Raw genomic sequence first — 14,534 nt, 5'->3', positions numbered from 1 at the left:
CCTGAGCCATGCAAATGTGGCAGGGTGACTCATGTTTATAATCCTAGCATGAGTCAAGACAGCCAGAAGTTCAAGGGCATCCTTGCATACGTAGTGTGTTCAAGGCCAGCCTGGAATCAAAATTACCTCTCACATCTGCTTCTTTGGGCATCAGTCATGGGAGCCTGTCTGTGTTTGATTTTCAATCCATGAGCACCATTCTCAATCCCAAGGTGCCCCCAATGAGGGGATGAGTAGAGCTTATTGGCTTCAGTCCTTTCTTCAGCCTTGAAGAGAGGGGGCAGCTTTCCTTGAGATGTGAGGTAATGAGCCATCCATAACTGTACTTCTGAATTTCCATCTCTGCTCCAAGGCTAGCTGGTCCTTGAGTTTCGTGTCAAGCAAGCCTTCTTGTGTTACTATGACAGCTACCTCATGGAGCACAGAGCATGCACAGGGATATATCTCACTAAACACTCTGTAGATGTTGGATCAGGAATGCTCAGAAGGGCTCTGCACCCTGGGAGTCATGATCCCAAGGCCCATTTTACAGATAGAGACACAGAGGTTGCTGGAGAGGTTTCATTTGCCCATGTTTATAGGACCAGAGTTCACAGCTAGGCAGGCTGACGCCTGTGGGGTTAAACTCTAACTCTGAAGGAACTGCCCAGAGCCAACCTGTCGACTAAGCTTCTCAGAAGGCTGAGCCGGGAGGATTGCAAGTTTGAGACCTACCTGGGCTACAGCAAAGTGAGTTCAAACCCAGGAGGGTCAACTTAGTGAGACTGTCTCAAAGTAAGAAAGTGTGAGCCTCGAGTGGTGGGTTATAAACGTAATCACTCGTTATAAACGTGAATGCCATTCTAATTGACTCAGAAGTGTGTCCGTTGAGAGGAGGGTTAAAATGCACGTTCCGAAACCAGCACACCAATTTGCTGCAAGCAAGACAACCATACTTAAAGGCAATGAAGTGGGGACAGGATGGTGTTCAAGGCCATCCTCACAGCTGGTGCTGGGTGAGACCTTGCTTCAAACAATCAAATGGATAAGAGGTAGTGGTAGAGCTTGTGTGTGTGTGGGGGGGGGGGGGCATGAACAAGCACACATGTTCACACATGTGTATTCACATCTTCACAGAGTCCTGGGTGGTGTTGATTCCTGAAGTTAACCAGGAAGGAACTACAAAGGTATTAAAAACAAAACCAGCACAAGCCTTAGCCAGGAGAAGAGGGAACTTTCCAGAAGAGAAGCTGCTTCTGCTAACTGCAAAGGGGGCCTGGGCCAAGCCCACCAGCTCATTTTGCTTCTCTTTCCTGCCATTGCCGGCTCCTCGCCCAGCCCGCCTGCCGTGTAACCCGATAGTTTATCTTACCCCGCCAAGCAGAAATAAAACTACCGAGTCAAACATTGCAAACAGATGCCACTGTGGCCAGAGCCCAGGGTACAGGGGCCAGATGCTCTTGAGAGCACCCAGGGAAGGTAGAGATGGCGAGCCTGGTTCCTCCAGATCCTGGGGGTCTGGAGAGTCAGCTGTTCCTGGGTTTGAAACTTTGGGATCACCAAGGGACTTCCAGAAAGAGAGGTGGGGAGGAAATAATAGAATGGTAGGGGCTTGCTCCCCCTGCACACATTCCAACTTTGAGGCTTGCCAGTGTTCAATGGTAACAGCCCTTCCTTCCACAGAGGGGAAATTTAGGAAGCTTCGAGTTTAGCCTACTTGAACTCCTCTTGAGGTCTCCTAAATGCCCCCAAAGAACACATGCTAAATCCCATAAGCTTCCTTTTCTTAAGCGGCTGCTTCTAAGCTCACAGGGGAGTTCTGGAGCTTGGAATGGTTTCCTACACATCTCTCCTTACCCCTTCCCCATAAATCCTCTAGATGGCTGCCAGCATACCCTTCTCTTCTTTTGGATTCATGTTATTTTAAATTGTGTGTGTGCATGCTTGTGTGTGTGTATGTGTGTGTACCTGAGCATAGGTGACCTAAGAAGAAAGAGGCACTAGATACTCTGGAGCTGAGTTTCAGGAAATTGTGAACCATCTGACCTGGGTACTGAGCACCAAACTGTGGTCCTTTGCAAAAGCATATAAGTGCTCATAACATTTTGACCCTGTCTTCTTCTTTACACAAAAGTAGAGAAGCTTGCTCTTCAGTGCTCCAGTGGCTTCATTGCTTAGGGTGGATTTAACTCTGGAGCTAAGTGCTAATGCCTTTGACATTGGAGTGTTCACTTGCCCAATGAAATGATGTTTAAAATCCATGTCTGAGAGCCCAGACCCTGAGCTGCTGAATATACCTCCTTCTGGCTCAGGTATCTGCAAGCAAGACATAGTTATTTGCCAGGCGATGGTAGCATATGCCTTTATGTCCAGCATTTGGGAGTCAGAGGCAGGTGGATCTCTGAGTTTGAGGCCAGCTTGGTATAGAGTGAATTCCAGGACAGCCAGAGCTACACAGAGAAACTCTGTCTTGAAGAGGGAGAAGGAGAGGGAGAAGGAGAGGGAGAGGGAGAGGGAGAGGGAGAGGGAGAGGGAGAGGGAGAGGGAGAGGGAGAGGGAGAGGGAGAGGGAGAGGGAGAGGGAGAGGGAGAGGGAGAGGGAGAGGGAGAGGGAGAGGGAGAGGGAGAGGGAGAGGGAGAGGGAGAGGGAGAGGGAGAAGGAGAAGGAGAAGAAGAGACACAATTACTTTTAAGCTGTGTATGCTTGCACATTGTATGGATGTGACCCAGGATCTACATATATTAGGCAAATAAATGCTCTATCTTTGCACTATACCTCAACTCTGTTTTTTCATTTTTATTTAAAAGTTTTGGGCTAGCCGGGAGGTGGTGGCGCACGCCTTTAATCCCAGCACTTGGGAGGCAGAGGCAGGTGGATTTCTGAGTTCGAGGCCAGCCTGGTCTACAGAGTGAGTTCCAGGATAGCCAGGGCTACACAGAGAAACCCTGTCTCAAAAAAAACAAAAAAAAAACCAAAAACAAACAAACAAACAAAAAAGTTTTGGACTGACAAGATGGCTTAGCAGGTATAAGGGTGCCCAACTCTTGTTGTGGAGCTAAATTTAGTTCACAATAGCCATGTTAGCATACGACTGCCTGTTAACTCCAGTTCCAGGGGATTCTACACATTTGGCCTCTGTGGACCCATGTACTCATGTGCACATACCTGCACACACAATTAAAATTGCAAAATTATAACTTTGTTATACTTGTTGGTTTGCTCTGTGTGTATGCACACATGGGTATGGGCACGCCCTGGCATGTCTGTGGAGAGCAAAAGACAACGTGTGGGAGGTGACTACCTCTTTGCCCAATGTGGGTGCTCAGGATCCAACTCAGGCCAACAGGCCTGGTGACAAGAGCCGCCCTCCTTCATAAACTGAGCCATCTCACTGGCATTCTCTTCTTTTTCTGATCCAGTGCTACTGAAGTGGAAATGTCTTAAATCCTGTTTTGTGATTCCCCGCCTCAGAGCTGAGTCACCCCTGACCGGAAGAAAGGATCCTTCATCCCAAGGCTCACTCACTTCTATCCAAGCCATCTCAAGGTACCAGCCCAGGATGGTCATTCAATCTCCTCCTCCTCCTTCCCCTCCCCCTCCTCCTCTGCCTCCCCATCCTCCTCTGCCTCCCCATCCTCCTCTTCCATCCTCTTCTTCCTCTTCCTCTTCCTCTTCCTCCTCTTTCTCCCCCTCCCCCTCCCCCTCTTCCACAGAGTGCCAGCCTCTGGCGTCTTCTGAGCCTTTGGAAGTTTGTATCAGGATTACTGAATAATGGATTGAAGGCTGTACTAACATTCCGTTTCGAATCTTCCTGAGGAACTCACAGTGTGCTCACTAAAGACAAACAAGGCAAGCAAGAGCATCATGGCACCTGCCTGTAACTCCATTCTCAGAAAGTGAATGTCAGAGGATTCGAAGTCCAAGGCCAGTCTTGGCTGCATAACAAGTTTGAAGCCAGCCCAGGCTACGTGAGACCCAGGTGGGTGCAGGGGAGAGGCTGGGATAGCAAGATGGCTCAGCAGGGAAAGACTGTTACAGCCAAGCCTGGCATCCTAAGTTCCGTCCTGGGGAGTCAGCATGAGGACATGCATGCACGTGTGTGCACACCCATAAATAAGTAAATGTAATAATAGAAAGAAAAAGAGAATGTAGAACCTGGATGGATCCTGTTGCTTGGTGTTCTTAATCTTAAAACTAGAGCCTTGATACTCTTCTTCAAAGCCTCTGGGTGTGCCCCTGGCACTCTGGAAATAGTGGTTGAATGAATGAAAACAGACAATGGGGTGTGAATGGGCAGAGAAAGGATAAGAAGGCAAATGGAAAAGAGGGGCCATAGCTCAGCAGAAGGTTGAAGGCTTGACTATAATATAAGGCCCTGGGTTTGATCCTCAGCACTAAGGGGGAAGATGGAAAAAGAATAAGGAGAAGGAAATGGACTATTGTTTTCATAGACATCAGAAGCAATTGTATGTACGTGCGTACACATGTGCAGAGGCCAAATTTCAAAATAGCTGAGACAAATTAGATCAACACTTGTCTATTCTTTTTCTTTTTTTAAAACTATTTCTTCCTATGTATACATACATACATACACACACACTCACATACACATATACGCTCACACACATAGACACACATTCACATACACACTCACACAGACATATACACACAAACACAGACACACTCACATACAGACACATACACACACACACACACAATTATACACGGGCACTCACAAAGACATACACACTGATATATACACACAAACACAGACACACACTCACATACAGACACATACACACACACACACACAGTTATACACGGGCACTCACAAAGACATACACACTGATATATACACACAAACACAGACACACACTCACATACAGACACATACACACACACACAGTTATACACGGGCACTCACAAAGACATACACACTGATATATACACATAAACACACACACTCAGATACACATACTCACACTCATATACACACTAACATGCACAGAAACACACACTCACACACACAGTAACATTCACACAGACACACACCAAGACACACATACGAGACTCTTCTTCAAAATGCCTGTGTGCTCAGGGCCGCAGCCAAGCCCTTGCTCTGAGACTTGGTGGCACCGGCACCCATCTCCGGATGTTCCTTCTTTCTGGGCTCCTTATGGTCTGGTCTCTATCTTAGGCTTGCTTGTGACAGACAGGCCAGGCCAGGCCAGGCACCCTAGAGGCCACTCCCTCTCCTCAGCCTTGGTGTGTGTATGGGGGTGCTGTCCCCTGTGAAACTGATCCGCTGTCTTTGGATCTAATTTGTTTCTCTGTCTGCCGGAGGTTTTGAGGGGTGGGGTAGGGGTCTTGCCAGGAGACTCGGTGGTCACAGGTGACATTAATCATGTCTGCATCCTCTGAGAGAGAGAGAGACAGGGATAGGGATAGGATATCAGAGAGGTGACCAAGCATTGCCACATGATTCAAATCACCTCAGCATTGATCGAGTTCACCCTGAGTTTCAGAAATCACCACAACTGTTTTTCCCCTTCACCCAACGTCAACCAGCCCTTAAAGGGGCAGGATCCATTTACACCAGGCATGGGGTGCATTAGCTGGTACCTCGCCCATTAAATGTTAACTGCTAGACGCATCTTGGACAAATTCGATTTACTGAAGATCCCCTTCAAAGGTCCTGGGATGATTATCTGCCCCGTCCCTTCCTCTGGGCAGGGGTGGGGGTAGAGGGTACTTTCCTGGTTTGGCCCTAGTCTGTGACCTATTGGGTGAGGGGATGTGTGGGTTGGAAAAAAAAAAAAGGCCCTGGGTGGGGTTTGATGGGAATCCCCATAGCTGTTGAAAAGAGACATAGTTTCTGAAAGTGTAACAAAGCAGAAACTACAGTCAAAATAACCACGATGCCTCCTGCCCCAGAATGGGAGGAAAAACAGTGCCCCCCTACCCAGCCACAACCCAAAATGCAGTCTTCTAGCGAGACGGTTTCTGTACAGAGATGTTTCTAGAAGCTTAATGGCAGCACACACCCCGTCTGTTGAAGAGAATACTCAGGTCGGGCCCCAAAGGCAGGATTTCACTTTTGTAGCAACAGTTGGCCTCAAGGAGGGTAGTGGTGTGTACTACCATTTTCAGCTTCAAAACTTAGCTGTGTGCAAACCAGAGCAAACAGAAAGTCAGTCTGGAACAGAAAGAACTGGAGCTCAAGATGATCTTTCCCGTGGTTTCTCTAATACATGTAGCAAGGGGCAAGCAGTCCAGAGGTTTAGAAAAGCTACATTGTTTCATGAAGATCTCAGCTTCTGGTTCCTAATTGTGGGACTTAGAGCAATCACATGTCTCCTGAGATGGTAATCTAAAGGCAGAAATCTTAGTGTGTGCTGGGGTCCCCATAATAGTTCATAAGTATATGTATGCTGGATTAGGGGGTGCTGCTTTAGCAGGCCCCCCAGTGTGTGGACCGGTTTGTTTTGAGAAGTTTTAGAATGTCCATAAACTCCGAGCTCTACGCTCAAGGAGTGATAACTGGGCCGCAGGAAAACTGAGAGTCAATTTGTAGCATGGACCTGACATGATTGTAGAAATCTGTAATCCCAGTACCACCCAGGAAGCTGAGGCAGGAAGATCACCAGTTTGAGGCCGGCTTCTTTCAGAGTAAAAATGACGCAGGAGGTGTGTGTGTCTCTAGGGTAGATGCTTGCCCTGTATGCAAGAGAAGCTCAAGGCTAGGCTAAGATACCAACAAAACAAAACATCTCAAGCATTTAGTGCCTCTTACGATGGGCGTGATGGATACATTGGAATCCCAGATTTGGGAAGCAGAAGCAGAAGCAGAAGCAGAAGGATTTCTGCAAATTCATGGCTGACCTAGTGTGCAGGGTGAGTTCTCAGATAGCCAGGACTACACAACAACATATCTGAGACATCCACCCCCCCCCCCGAAACAAAATGAAATTAAAAAGTAAAAATCAAAAAGGCCGGAGCTACAGTTCAGGAGGGAGGGTGTTTGTTTACCTAGTGTGTAAGGCTGGGGCCCTGGGTTTAATCCTCGGCTGGCTCTGCAGAGTTAGGCGCATAGGTGCAGCCTTGCAATCCCACCCAGCACCTAGGAGGGAGAGTTCAGAGGATCGGGAGTTCAAGGTCACCTTTGACTACAGAGTTAGTTCAAGGCCACCCTGGGCTATGAGAGATCGGATCTTGTCTCAAAAAAACAGAAAAAGTATTAGCGACTCTGGCCTAGAATGAACAAGAAATCAGGAGAAAATGAGAGGGGGGAAAAAAAACAAACAAATGGAGGAGCAGGGGGTCAGCGTGGGTTGGGTGGGGGGATATCCAGAGCTCTGGCAGCATGTGCATGTACAGAGAAAGAGAGCCCAGAGAGCCCAGGAGAAGGACAGACAGGAAGACACAAGGAGAAGGGGGTGACAGGGAGAAGCCAGGCCACCATGGAACTTGAAATGTGAAGTCCCTGGCCAGGCTCTTCGTCCTCACCCCACCCCACCCCCCAGAACTCAGGATCTCTATCAGCTTCAGCAGGCTCCAGGTCCCTCTGCTAGTCTGGCGCCCTTGGGGACACTGTGGGGATATCACAAATTAGACATCAGGCCTGCAAGGCGGATTACATCAGGGAGGGCTGGACTGTGGAGAAGATCAAAGACTTGCCTGGCAGGGCTCCCAGTGGGGCCCCCCAGGCCTGAATTCCTGGCTGAACCCCTAGGAAACATTCTGATGTGCAGATAGAAGCCGGAGCAGTCCATGCCGGCTGCCTCCCCCCCCCCCCCCCCCCCCTGAGTCCAGTCCTCTTCCCCTGTGGTCCTCCCTGGCCTGTTCACATGGGTGAAGAGACACTTAGAGAGCCAAAGAATAGCAGAGCACAGCCACACATGGAGGCACATGCCTGTGACCCCAGCACTTCAGAGGCTGAGGCTGAAGGACCTTGAATTTGGCTAGCCTGGGCTACATCTTGAGATCCTGTTTCAGAGTAAACAACAAAACACAAAATAAGTACTATGACACAAAAACAAGTAAACCAGGCCTGGTGTAGTGACACACACCTGTAACCCTGGCACTCTAGAGGAAGAGGGAGGAAGATCAGGAGTTCAAGGCCAGACTCAGCTACATAACAAGTTTCCAGGCTAGACTGTGCTACCTGAGACCCTGTTTCAAACAAACAAACAAAAACAGCTTACAAAAACCTTAGAAGTATCAGGCCCGGCCCTCCTAGTCCTCAGCTTCAAGTGTGCCAGAGGAACATTCTAGCAACAGTAGGGAGTTCCTGCTTGCAAAGTTGGGAATATTCCCTGGGATAAATAAATAGATTTATTTGTTTCTCGAGCCTTGGTCTCCTGGGTGTAAAACAGAGAGCGTGTAAACACCTCTCTCACCACATTGCTGCTGGCTTTAAATGTGATCACAGACACAGAACACTGAGCCCAGATCCTGGCATGCAGTGAGCCCTCGGCACATGGCGCACCACCGTGTTTGCAAGACACAAGCCAGATTGCCATCACAGACAGGGGCTAATATATGGCATCTTGCTCTGGCCGAGAATTGGAACATTGTGATTAGAAGCTAGAAGAGAGGGGACAAAAAGAGCCTGTCCTCAAGTGCACAGTGACAGACCACAGACACTCCTGGCAGCCAGAGGGGCTGAGGAAGGACAGAACAGATCATATTAATAACAATAAATTATATCTACACCATGATTCATGCTTCTCATTACGCTATCTTACAGGACCGCAGGAAGGGTGTAGCAACCTTATTGTTTGTCTCGGGTATGTTAGCGTCCTGTCGTTATTGGAGATGATACTGTTTTTCATGCTATTGGATGGGATTCCTCTTACTGTCCAAACTGGGAAAACAAAGGCTTGCGGAAAGCTAGTTCTTTGCCCGACTTAAAAGCTGGAGCCAAGATTCGCATCTGGGAGTTGGTGAGATGGCTCAGTGGGTCAGGGCACTTGTGGCCACTGCACGGGTGACCAGAGTTCGATTCCCCAGGACCCCAAGTTGTTCTTGGGCCTCCCCACACACCATGAACCTCACGCCCCATACATACACACTAAACAACTAAATGTTCAACACCAGACACATAAAAGATTCTAAACTGTGTTTTCTAGCCCAGTTTCCTAGTTGTGTCTGTGAGACATCTCTCTCTCTCTCTGCTCTGCCAGGCCGTAACTCCCTGTGGGTAGGGGTTGGGGATGCAGGGGTCTTGAGTTTCTTTCGTCCATGATGGATGGATCCACTTTTGTCTCCTTGTCAGCTAAGGGCCAAAGAACCAAGGAACCCCTCCAGCGCCTGGACCTGAAGATGAAGGGCTGTAACCCCAGCTTCTCAGGAGGACAAGGTGAGAGGAGTTCCAGGTCACTCTGAGAAATCTAGAGACTCTCAAAAAAATCAAAAGGATTGGAAACTTCAAGGAGTCACAGTACAATGGATAGCCTACTCAGTGCAGATGGGTCCCGTGCCCTAGCACCCAATAGGTAGATCTCCTGCTTGTCCGTTCCCTAGCATCCAATACTGGCAAGAGAGGCAAAGGCCCCAACCTCCTCTGCCTCTCTCCTCACTCCCATCCCCGACTCAGAGTCTCAGGTTGGTTAAGAACCCCCTAGCCCCACAGGCAGCTGTCCTTTGCACTTAGCCAACCAAGGTGGGGTGGGCATGACCCCCATTCTGACTTGTACTTCCTCCCTCTGTTGCCAGGCTTCTAGTTGGCATTGCTCGCCTGCCACTTCCTCCATTCCAACTGTCTCTCTTCACTCTGAAACCCAAAGCCTGCTCAAGACCCAGTTGGTTCAGAGATCAGGTTCATGTGCCTTGGGAGAGAGTTCTGTTAGTGTGGAAAATGAGTGCAGCCGGAAGACAAGAAACTGGCCGGGGGTTGGGGGTGGGGTTGGGGGAAGGGAAGATGACCGAGGAGCCCTCCCCCTTCTCTCTACCCCATCCCATGATTTCCTTTGTCTCCTGTCCCAATCTCAACCCACCTCCCCACCCCCAGTCTATGAGCCTGGAGGCTTCCCAATAAAACAGTATTGTAACCTTATCTAAGACAAGCGCAGTCCGTGTGGAATGGATAAGGTGTAATTAATAACAGAAAATAAGGCTGGCCCCTCTTGACCTCTGACCCTCGTATAAATGTCTTAAGTTTTATGACAACCTGGCACAAAATTAGTGTGTGCGGGCGGGTATGCTTGCGTGCGTGCGTGTATGAGTGTGCCCCAGTTAGGGCTGAACCAATACCCTTGCCTGGTGAGCATTCTCAAAGTGCTGGCTGTAACTAGTTTGTGTTTCTCTGGAGACTGGCCTCTCACTGAACCCAGGGGCTGCCTGAGCGTCATCATCTGAGAGTGAGGATTCTGTCTCAGTCTCCAAGGACCTCTATGGACATGTATGACTTCAGATGAAGGCTGTGTGTACACCCCAGAACTCCAAAGACTGAAGCAGGGAGACTGGGAGCTACAGGCTATCTTGGCCTACACAGGGAGACCTTGTCTACCAAGGAAACACCTGAACACCTGGCTGGGGTAGTGTATACTCAGGATCTCTGAGTGTACACTGCCCCAGTGTACAGGGGGATCTCTGTGAGTTTAAGGCTAGCCTGGTTTACAGAACCAGGGATTGAGAGAAAGAGAGAGACAGAGAGAGACAGAGAGAGAGAGACAGAGAGAGAGACAGAGAGAGAGACAGAGAGAGACAGAGAGACCTTGTCAATAATAATATAAAAAGCAATTGTCTTGTAGGCAATCACACACACATGTGCACATATTTCTTTTAGCTCATTGTATTATTTCCTAGTCCAGAGAGGAAGATCCCCCAATAGCCATGTGTGTCTGTAGCAGTAGATTTCATTGGTTTGATACTATAATCCTTTGGGTCTCAGGATTTCACGGTTAAAAACAAAAACAAACAAACAAAACTCTCCCAAAAGCTACAGTAAGGTGTTCACTCCAGTGAGTCTTCAGTGAGGCTGCTTAGCTATGGGAGAATGAAAGCGATGTGCCCGGCCAGTTAAGGTGGTGCAGGCCTGTAACCCCGCATTCGGGAGGCTAAAGTAAGATGAGTGAGAGTTTGAAGCTAGCCTGGGCTCCATAGCAACACCCTGTCCCGAAGAAGGAAAGAAAGGAAGAGACGGGGAGAAACACTCCGTGTGGGATGTGGAGGTCTTGGACAACCCTGGTAAATGGAGTTACCACAGACTGCTGTCTCCCTGGAGTTGACGGAGAACCCAGTCATGGAGCCGCTGTCTTTCAGAGTTGAAGGATGCCGTGACCGGTGCGGTTTATCTTAATGGTTCCCCTACTATGTTCGTTTAAAGTAATACTATCTTGCTTTAAAGGTCACTGCGCTGGCCGGAGCTATTGGATTCCCATGATTCATTCCGTGTTGGAGATATTCAACTTTTTTTTTTTTTTTGGTGGCGTCCTCGGCACCAACATCTGGGTTAATGGAAGCCACACCAGCCACAAAGTCAGTAGCTTTGAATCCTCCGGGCCTGAGGAGGCCTGGGCAGGGTGGACCAGCCGCTTCCTTTTGATCAGCAGCGACGAGTGAACCGGAGGTCACACATGTCTGGGGTCTGTGCTTTTGCTTCTACCAGACAGCAGCAACTGGGCCCTGTCCTGTTCCCTCCCACCACGGCCCTGGGAGTTGAGTTTCCTAAGCTTGCTGTCTCTGGGTAGCCAGTCCCAGGACCTCAGGGCAACGGAGGGACTTTCTTTTGGGAGATCCCAGCCCTAAATCACTGAAGGAGATGACTTTGCCCAGCCCTAAGCCTCCCCCTGCCTCCCCCTTCCATCTTTGGCTCCTGCAGACTGGGATGAACCGATTCCTTCTTCCCCGGGGGAATTCCTGCTCCTGGATGTCAGGTGACAGGCAAATTTGGAAGGAGATCTCTCTCTCTCTCCAGGGGGAGTCACTGGGTTGGGGAGTTCTTTTATGGGCATGCCTGAACTCTGGAGGGCCCCCAAACTGACAGCCACCTCTGCCTGCTAAATTGATCATATATTTTCCTGACATTATGTCACCTGTGACAAATGTGTTTGCTGGTCATATTTTTACGGTACTTCTTCCAGGGGGTGGGGGTGGGGGCGTTGGTGTGATTTATCTGGAAGGAGAGGGGAGGGGGATCGCTTATCGCTGGCATCAGAGGTGGGATTTCCCAATCGCCACCATCTCTCTTTTGTTTGGGGGTGTGTGTGGGGGGTGAAAGACAGCATGGCCTGGTCTAATTAAGAAGACTGGGAAGTTCTGAGGGCTTTGAGCCTCATAAGGCCGACAGTGGCCAGGACATGGGGACTAGTGACCTTTTCATTTGGTATCCTCCTGGGGACTTCATCTCCCTATAGGTGGGTCCTGGAACTTGTTGCCTAGGTGAGAAGGTCTTAATTGGTGTAAGGTATTTCCTACTAGAGGCTTGAGGTTTGGCTGTGTCATGAGTTGAACAAGATCTTAAACAATAGGGCTCCAAAACAATTTAATAGAAATATTCATTGGGGATTAAATAAAGAAGGCAGAAAAGGAAGAATGTTCATTTCGCCTTTATTCCATATCAGGAGCTAGCCCAGACCTTTCTAGACTTTTGTATATGGTTTATATTCCCCACCCCCACCCCACCTCACCCCTAGTACTGGGAATGGAACACACATTCTTAATTGTGAGGAAGTCGGTTGTGCCCATTCTACAGATGGGGAAGCTAAGGCAGGGCTCTCAAGACCTAGGAGGACCTGTATAAAATCTCAGGTCTGTTATCAAAGAGTTCTCCCAATAGACTTGGCAACATGATAGGTAGGTATGTAGCTGAGAGTTAAGGGCTAGCGAGATGGCTCAGTGGGGGAAGGGGCTTGCCTTCAAGCCTGATAATGTGAGTTCAATCCCTGGGACCCACATGGCAAACAGAGAGAGCCAACTCCCATAAGCCTCCGGCCTCATAGAACTTATGGACCCAGGACCTCTTACACAGACTAGGCAAGAGCTTTACCACTGATCTTGCAATTCTAAACTTTTAAATAATTTGTGTCTTCTTGTCTGAAATGGGCCTTGCTCTTTACCATGGCTGACCTGGTACTCAGTATGTAGCCTAAGCTAGCCTGGACCCTGTGATGCTCTTGCCTTGACCTCTTAAAGGCCAGGGACTCTAGGACTGCCCTACCACACCTGGCTCTAAATCCTAATTTCTTGAGGCCTGTACTGTGTCACATTTAGGATGTCTCATGGGCTCCTTGATGCCTTCCTATGGTCAGATGGGTGCATACTTATACACACACACACACACACTAACACACACACTCCTCTTCAGTCAGCTTCACTCCAAGTGTTGACAACATGGTGTGTTTTAACCATGACCCATCAAACACAGGTCTACTCCCCAACAATGATCCTGTCTAATAAAAACAGAATCCAGATTCCCTAAGAATAACTTAGGGAATATAGAATGTTTATTTATTTTGTTATTGTTATTTTGAGACAGGGTAGGTAGCTCAGGTTGGCCTTAAACCCACAACTCTCAGGCCAGGCTCATCAGAAGAGACTATGGGCCACTTGATGGATGAGGACTGTAACCATCTAAGTGGCCCTTCACTTCATCTGAAGAAGTGGAGTGCCTTGGACATTTGGACTGCCAATTGAAGCACCTGAGGTGGTGCTCTGGAGTAGCCTGGGCTCACTCAGGGATATCAGGCATCTCACAGAGCAACCCAGAGCTCCAGGAGCAAACGTGTCAGCAAACACATAGAACTCAATGTCTCCTTTTATGACCTCTCTGGAAAACAGGTGTAACCCCTTTGGCCAGAATCTGCCTGCTGAAGAAGCCGAGACTCACCAAAGTCAAGAGAAGGGACTCCAGGTCCACACAAATATAAAGAAGGGCTTTCAGATTGCCAGAGATAAATATACAAAGCGCCATCTCTTTGTTCAAAATATGGAGCCAGAAAGATTCCATGAACCCCGGCAGTGGTAGCACATGCCTTTCATTCCAGAACTTGGGAGGCAGAATTAGACATAGTGAGTTCAAGGCCAGCCTACTCAAGGAAGAGAGAGTTCCAGGACCTCCAGAGCTACACAGAGAAACCCTGTCTGAAAAAAACAAAAAAATTAAAAAAAAAAAATAGCAAACCAAACCAAACCCCCCAAAGAAAAAACAAAACAAACAAGCAAACAACCCCAAATAAAAGAAAGAAAGGCTTTGTATTTAGTGCATGATATATCAAGTAGGGGGTGAGCTGAGCCCACAGCTAGGGAATAAGGGGAAAAAAAATCTAGGCTGGAGACACCACAGAGTGTGCAAGAAGTCCTGGGTTTGATCACAGCACTCAAGGCAGGAGAATCAGAAGTTCAAGGTCACCCTCGGGTCCATAGAGAGTTTGAGTTTGAGGCCAGCCTGGGCTACATAAGAAGACTTTGTTTATAAACCAAACTATAACCCAAATAAAACAAAGCTGGAGAGATAATGCAGTCAGTAAGGTGTTTGCCTTGCAAGCTTGAGGATCTGAGTTTGATTCCCAGAGCCCCAGTGAAGAGACAGGGCTTGGTGGCAAGCTCCTGCA

The 14,534-nt window shown here is 48.5% G+C and overlaps 1 long non-coding RNA gene across 3 annotated transcripts in view; it reads left to right on the top strand.

Moving 5' to 3' along the window:
• LOC110295429 (uncharacterized) overlaps positions 1 to 10,036 on the top strand; it is a 59,653-nt gene extending 49,617 nt beyond the window's left edge. The window contains exons 2-6 of one of the 3 annotated variants that reach the window (XR_003836719.2): positions 3,399 to 3,525; positions 3,796 to 3,958; positions 8,729 to 8,768; positions 9,257 to 9,340; positions 9,697 to 10,036. This is a non-coding gene — a long non-coding RNA (uncharacterized LOC110295429). The remainder of the gene's footprint in view (positions 1 to 3,398; positions 3,526 to 3,795; positions 3,959 to 8,728; positions 8,769 to 9,256; positions 9,341 to 9,696) is intronic. The other 2 variants (XR_015046996.1, XR_003836720.2) reach the window with 2 other exon arrangements.
• The last annotated feature ends 4,498 nt before the right edge of the window (positions 10,037 to 14,534 follow it).

The sequence above is a fragment of the Mus caroli genome, unplaced genomic scaffold (genome assembly GCF_978045245.1).
Source record: "Mus caroli unplaced genomic scaffold, Mus_caroli_1 scaffold_4, whole genome shotgun sequence".
Classification (NCBI taxonomy): domain Eukaryota; kingdom Metazoa; phylum Chordata; class Mammalia; order Rodentia; family Muridae; genus Mus; species Mus caroli.
Note: the sequence above shows the minus strand (reverse complement) of the source record. Positions and strands in the feature narration are given on the sequence as shown.